Source organism: Eurytemora carolleeae, unplaced genomic scaffold (genome assembly GCF_000591075.1).
Source record: "Eurytemora carolleeae unplaced genomic scaffold, Eaff_2.0 scaffold1374, whole genome shotgun sequence".
In the NCBI taxonomy this organism is placed as follows: domain Eukaryota; kingdom Metazoa; phylum Arthropoda; class Copepoda; order Calanoida; family Temoridae; genus Eurytemora; species Eurytemora carolleeae.
Window position 1 is genome coordinate 45,814 of NW_019397259.1, and position 7,654 is coordinate 53,467.

At 30.7% G+C, this 7,654-nt stretch overlaps 1 protein-coding gene across 1 annotated transcript in view; it reads left to right on the plus strand.

Annotated features, from left to right (window-relative positions):
- The first annotated feature begins 3,059 nt into the window (after positions 1 to 3,059).
- Positions 3,060 to 7,654, plus strand: part of LOC111713088 (uncharacterized) — a 20,410-nt gene continuing 15,815 nt past the window's right edge. The window contains exon 1 of the mRNA XM_023487882.1: positions 3,060 to 3,111. The gene's annotated coding sequence lies outside the window, so the exon portion shown is untranslated. The remainder of the gene's footprint in view (positions 3,112 to 7,654) is intronic.

A 7,654-nucleotide genomic window follows, 5' to 3' on the forward strand; every position in this document is an offset into this window, starting at 1 on the left:
GAACTAAGGTATCTATTCTAGATTCTAGATTAATATTACCAAGGATAAAAGAACCAAGGTATCTATTCAAGATTCTAGATTAATGTTACCAAGGATAAAAGAGCTAAGGTATCTATTCTAGATTTCATATTTGTGTTACCAAGGATAAAAGAACTAAGGTATCTATTCTAGATTTTAGATTATTGTTACCAAGGATAAAAGAACTAAGATATCTATTCTAGATTCTAGATTAGTGTTACCAAGGATAAAAGAACTAAGGTAACTATTGTAAATTCTAGATTATTGTTACCAAGGATAAAAGAACTAAGGTATCTATTCTAGATTCTAGATTAATATTACTAAGGATAAAAGAACCAAGGTATCTATTCCAGATTCTAGATTAATGTTACCAAGAATAAAAGAGTCAAGGTATCTATTCTAGATTTCAGATTTGTGTTACCAAGGATAAAAGAACTAAGGTATCTATTCTAGATTCTAGATTAATGTTACCAAGGATAAAAGAGCTAAGGTATCTATTCTAGATTTCAGATTAATGTTACCAAGGATAAAAGAACTAAGGTATCTATTCTAGATTCTAGATTATTGTTACCAAGGATAAAAGAACTAAGGTATTCTAGATTCTAGATTAATGTTACCAAGGATAAAAGAACTAAGATATCTATTCTAGATTCTAGTCTATAGCGTCCCTATGTAAACACAACAATGAGACCCATAAAGCAGGAAAATAACTTTTAAGCTTTAGGTTTAATTTTCAACAGTTCATTGAACATGAGACATTAGCATGTGTGTAGTGTGCACTGTTTGTGTACAGACACATTTTACTGAATAAGTGGATTTTTTAGTAAAATCCAAGAATGCAACGCAAGGAAAGTTAACTGCAGTTGCGTATACTCTGCGTACATACTACATATTGAAACCAGTTCTCGGCGGAATTTGTAAACAAGAATAGATGCCTCAGTGTTCGTTTAGTATCCGAGGAGGTTAAAAGCATTGATTTTTGATAATTTTGATAATTTACATAATAGTTTCCTAGATGACCAGAATATTTCATTGATATTTATGTGAAAGATGGATCCCATTTCAGGCTTCGACATCCGTCTTGTGTTTACATTACCGCCCAGTGACAGTACACTGCATGCAGTAAAAAAACATGCCTACACTTCTGAAATAACTTTCCTTGCATTAAATCCTTGGTAAAACCGATAAAACTGTTTCCTTTATAACAAAATAAACAGAACACCAAATATTATCTCAAGGTCTCCTACCTATTCCACAATTCGTTTCATTTCTTTTTTTAAATCAAAACTTTGAACTTATCCCTTTGTCTTTCTACCTTGCAGTGCTAAATAAGATTTGGAATAATTTCCACCTTCTTTTTTAGGAAAAAATATCCTGGTGAATCCTTTGATAAAATCCCAGAGTCAGATTGCGCCGACAAAGGAACGAACATTTTTCATTAAAAAACATACAGCCATCGTCGTATATTTTAGTACAATGAAGACGACTTTCGATTTCAATTATTACATCTACAAAACTTTCAACTAGCATGTATTATACGTAGGACGTACATATAAATATGGACAGAGAGAGAGTCAGCAAATTAACAGCTTTTCTTTGTTTACTTAAAACTTTTAATTTCGAGAAAGCTTGTTAGAAATCAAAACTTAAAAGAAAAGTCGTCTTCATTGTATTGGTATAAATACCGGCAACTGTAGAAAAAATTACATTTTGTTTGAAATTATTAACAGGACATTCGAGATGTCTCACAAAATATTATTATATTTATAATTATGTTTGTATTTTTGAACAAAATGTTTGTGATATGTTTTCGGTTAAATCATAATTCTTATTACGAAATTAATTTTTATACAGGGTGTCCAAATAAACATGAGAATTTAGAGACGACTTGAATAACGTCTTAGATTTCTGATAATTGGTAAATTACATAAATTACATCCAAAAAAAGATTGAAAGTCAAATGAACTTTCCAAAATGTGGTCTACCTTCTTTGTAACTTTAAATTGAAGGAGATACTATAAACAATTTGAACTGCAGTTTAGTTAATTTTTAATTAACTGGAATTTGAACAAATTTCCTAATACCTTCGTTAATTTTAAGGGTAAAAAAATGTTGTACCACATTTTGGAAATCCAGACACTAGTTGTTTTCTGTCTTAATATTTTAACTGTGATGCTACAAAATTATATTTACGAAAGAATCCCGCATGTTCACATACGACATAGAAGTCATCACTTAATTACTATGTATTGTAGTTTATGACCAAAATAATAATTAGTAAATGAAAAGAAATATTTTGCTAAATTCATTTTTTGGATAATTTCGAGACAATATAAAGTATCAAATCTAAATTCCAAATTTTATTCAATATTTAAAAGTTCTTGTTTGTCTGCAGCTCATCCTAAACTGTGCAAACATTTTGCGGAAAATGGTGGCTGCGTAGGACAGTATTCGGAGGTAAAATCGTAAAAAATCACGTAGCTATAAAAAAGTAAAAAAATACTAATTTTACTGAAATTTAAACTCCTGAAATACAAACTCCTTTAATATAAACTTCTGAAATGCAAAATCGTGGAATACAAACTCCTGTAATACAAACTCCTGTAATATAAATTCCTGTAATACAAACTCCTGTAATACAAACTCCTGAAAAACAAACTGAGGAATACAAGCTCCAAAAATACAAATTCTTAAAATACAAAAATCCTGAAATAAAAACTCCAAAAATACAAACTCTTAAAATACCAACTTCTGAAATACAAACTCCTGAAATATAAACTCCTGAAATAAAAAAACTCCTGAAATATAAACTCCTGAAATAAAAAACTCCTGAAATAGAAACTGTGAAAATGCAAATTCCTTTAGTACAAACTGCAAAAATACAAACTCTTAAAATAGAAACTACGGAAATAAAATTGAGGAAATGCAAACTCCTTAAATATAAACTGCAAAAATACAAACTCCGGAAAACGAAATTCTAAAATTTTCTCAGTTGGAGAATTTTTCAAGAAATAATATACCAAAATATTTGATTATTTTAGGCCGAAGCCTTGGTCCTGGCCAAGAGAGGTTTAAACCGAGATCCCTTAAGAGGTAAGAAATAATCATAGATAAATAAATAAATATAGATAGCTTATGTACGCAAAATCACCAAGAATTGTACAGTCCGCGAACTCATACTTCTAGGGGTCAAAGTATACTTCAATGATAAGCGGGGTGGTTTGGTGTTTTAATGGATTTCATATTAGAGTGTAAAATAACTCCGGGAATGGAAATATTTGAACATCAATATTTCACTGAGCAATATATCATATTGATGAGAACTGAAGAAGGACATGAGACGGACTAAACTAACTTAAATTTCTCTCTACAGAACTCATGTCACCACAAGTACTCAATGACATAAGAACAGCCAATGTTCACAACCGACCTAGTTAATCTATATAATAGGAATATCTTTAAAACATCTCTGTACATTTATATCTTTCAAGATGAAAAATGTCGTCTTATGCGCAATCTATCTTTATATATGGAAATAATCAATCGCGCCAGAGCTCAGGACCAATCTTAATAACTGTCCCTTTTTTATTTTGATGCTAAGTTTCCGAATACAGAAAATTCTTCATTTAATGCCGACATTTATTTTAGATGTGAGTTTTTTAATATTTATGTTTAATTTTACTTTTATTGATAAAATTTATGAACCAATTACTTTCTGCAAACTCAAGTCTCATCATTACGTCTTTGCCACCTGTTGGCGTGGCCCTTAGGCCTTTGCTATTTTGAACTATTAATTCTGCTGTCAAAGTTTAAGATGACGAAGGTTTAAACCATCAGGTTTCAAAGATATTGAAAATTTGTTTTTCGGTCCCATTGGATTTTTACTTTTGACAAGGCTGCCTCTTTTCCAAGCATTTCAAATTCTTTCATGAAACCTTTTCAGGACTTAAAAAATTTTTAATTTATGAAGAAATTTTGGTTTAACTTACTTTTCTATAATCATTACGTTTACGTTTCTTTTCTTGTTTTTTAGTATAACCGTCAAATAAGGTGAACCATTAGCAGCATTTTTACTTTGCTTTGATCTAGTATAACACAAAATTTTGTATTATCAACAATCTAAACTAGGCGTCTAGGTCGCTTCGTGTTAATCTTATATTTTAACTTTTATTTGTGGCTTTTTCAGTGAGAATCTTCTCTTTGTACAATATCAAACACTAGCAAAAAAGTTTGTGGATTTAATAGTATTTTTGCGCATTTTTAAAATTTTATAAAACTTTCGGCACACAAATTTTTTAAATTTTGAGCATCTGTAAACTTCCCCTGGGGTCATGTGAGGTTTCACACAAAATTTGGCCAAATTGAGCTTAATCGGTTCAGCCAAATTTTGACGTTTATTGGATACAGAGAAAAAAACACCCAATCAAGATACACCGACTAAACAAAATTATTGCATGCACTCTCTTTATAAACTTTTAACCCTATCCCTGCTGGGGTACTTGAAAACCAGGATATGCTGGGGGGGGGGTCAATTTGCCCCCCCCCCCCTCTAAATCCCATGTTTAATGTCCAAATATGACAAATGATACATCATTAGAAAGCTCTTATGCTCTACTTTTAGAATCTGCAAAAACAATTTGAAAATTTGCAAAAATTGAATTTTTTATCGCAAAATCCAGTTATATAATAAAAATATTTGCAAAAAAAATTTGTCCAAAAAATGAAAAATTATTCATTTTTGAAAAGCCCTTGACCATGCCATTTCAAATATGCAAAAAATTTTGCAAAATTTTAAATAACCTGATTTTTAATCAAGAAAAAATAAAAATGTGCAAATTTCCTTTGACAGGTTGTTTGCAAAAAATTTGCAATTTTTTTCGCAAAACTTGTGCAATCCGTTTCCTCATGTCATAGGCTTTCCAAAAAGCTAAATTTTATCAAAATTTGACAAGTGAAAGTGGGTCAAAACAAAGATTTAGTTTGTTACAGGCAAAAGCAGTCATTCAGGCAGTGTGCCTGAGGACTCAGGCAGTTAGTATTAAAGCCCGGTTTTAGGCCTAAAGGGAGGGCTTTGGGTATGTAAGAAAAGTCAGAAAATTTCAATAGCCTCAGACCAATACTTTTTGAGTTATGTAAAAAAACTACAAGGGGGGGTCAAATTGACCCCCCCCCCCCCAGCAGGAATAGGGTTAAATTTTGAGTTTTTGATGATTTCCAATGTTTATTTATAAACTGCAGAGTTTACATCAGTAGAATAAAGTTCAATCAAAACTTTTCAAATTTTGAACTTTGGAATTTATTCTCTTCAAAGAAAAATCCGGGAAATTTCTGTTCAACTTTATTAAACCAAATAACTTTATTAAACAAAATAAATTAATTAATTCCTTCACATTTTTACTTCATTTTAAAACAATATTAATTTTAGTTTGTTAATTTTTTATTTTTTTATTTATGATAATTCAGAATTGAGATTTTCTAATTTTTAAATCTGTACAACCTTATGTCGCAGACCTTAGTTACTTCAACATATGAATCTATAAATTTAAATGTCACCATAAAGGTTGCAAAGATATAAGGATTGACTTGTAGAGATTGAATGTTCCCTTATCAGTTATCAGATCACTTATCTGGGACAAAATGTTATAAAATTTGAGGAAGCAGTTAAACTACGTATATGTATACCAGGGGGGATGATAATTTCATCCCTGAGCCCGAAATTTAAAAGAGTATCGTTGAACGAAACTCCCGAGTTTCCTTTTTGGAGTATTCACATTTGTGTAAATTTTGAAATAAGAGAAATGGAGAATATAAACAAACTTAAAAAAGAATATTTCATTACAAAAATATTGACATTCACAAAATGTCTAACCCCATTCGTGAAACCCGGGGTTTAAAACTAGTTTTCATAACGAAACCCTGTCTTAAGTTTTGGGCTCTGTGTGCTCAATTAGCTGTACTGTACACTTGCAACTGTTTACTAATAATGATATAATATAAACAAATATGCAGTACGCTCTCGGTATAGTTCATGGCCTATACAATTAGTAAAGGTTTAGCGTTCATCATCACTCTATACACACAACCTCGTTGATGTATACTAAGATCAACCACTTCGATCTTGTGTCCAAAATCAAGTTTGAGATAAGTGGATCATCTTAATCTACAGTGGTTAGGCGATTTTATCAAAACAATGAAGACGACTTTTGATTTCAATTTTTATTTTAATCAAGCTGTTCAACAGCATTGATACACTTAAACATAGAAAACAAAAAAAGCTTCTCTTTGATTACTTGTGAAATTCAAAAAATGTTATTAGCAATTCAAACTTTAATGAAAAGTCGTCTTCATTGTATTGATATTATCGCTTAGCACTGTACGAAAGTTCAACTAATGTTTATAAATTAATTAACTTTTGTCCCTATATAGATTATTTTAGTTTCGTTTTCTCAAATCCAGTTTATGGCAACTGAATGCAGAGAAACTTGCAAGGGATAAAATTATCTATTTTCAATCTTGATTTTTAATTTAATTTGTTGGTCCAATGTTTAATCACAGGAACCCCCATTTCTTTGTTAAATTAGCCTACTGATCAGCAAAATGACCTCCAAGCCCCACGAAATCAATTCGGTGCCTCTAGCAACGTCTCCAAGCATTCTGTCTCCGCGCCCCGCATTTTGATCTCTTTACTTGTTATTTTTATTTTTTTTATTTAGTTTCTAGGGCTTAACCAATCAAAAATCAAAATATATCTTTTCATAGTAGAATCCACAATAGTTTAAGAATCGTTTAAGCCACAAATTTCAAATATTAAATGATTCGATTAATCTTAATTTGTTTTCTTGTGAAAAGTTTACGCAAAGCATATGATGAAAGCATAAATTCAAATATTTCACAAAAACCATTATGTTTTGTGAAGTGTTGCTCATATTGCTTGATGCGTACATGATACACATGAGGAATAATATGAAAATTTGTCTATCTTTATATAAAACTAGAAAAGGAATTGTTTAATTCAGAAAACAAAAATTAATGTATTAATCTCAAATAAAACTAACCTTTTAATTCAAATTGTTTTTGTAATATAAAAAACTATTTAATCGCGTTGAGACAAAAATACAGGGCGTGCAGACAGAATAATGGAAGCTTGGAGACATAGGGAGAGGCGTGGAGACGGTTTCGCGGAGCTTGGAGATTATTCATCAGGAGGCTCGTGGTGGCCCTTCAACCCCTCCCTCGTTTTTAGATCTATATTTTTCTTATATTTTTTGTGTATTTTTTCAAGGTTAATTTTTATCTATTTTCAAACCATCCAATGCGGGCGATTTTTGACATTTTAATTTATCTTTTAACGCACAAATTTGTTGTCTTTGCTGACTAACACATGGTCCTTTGAATAGTTAGGAGAAATGTTCACGGATTTGAATTTGCTGGGTCAAGGGCTTATTTTTAAATGTATAATTAGTCGCATTTTGCAGGGTTTTAGTTTTTTAACATTTTTTTCTAAATAACTAGATTTCGTAAAAAATAGTAAGATTTCTTGCAGATTATTGAAGTAAAGTCCAAGTGCTTTCCAAAAACGTTTCAAATTGTATAGATTTGCATCAAAATAAGAAAATAGAGTGTGAAAATATGACAA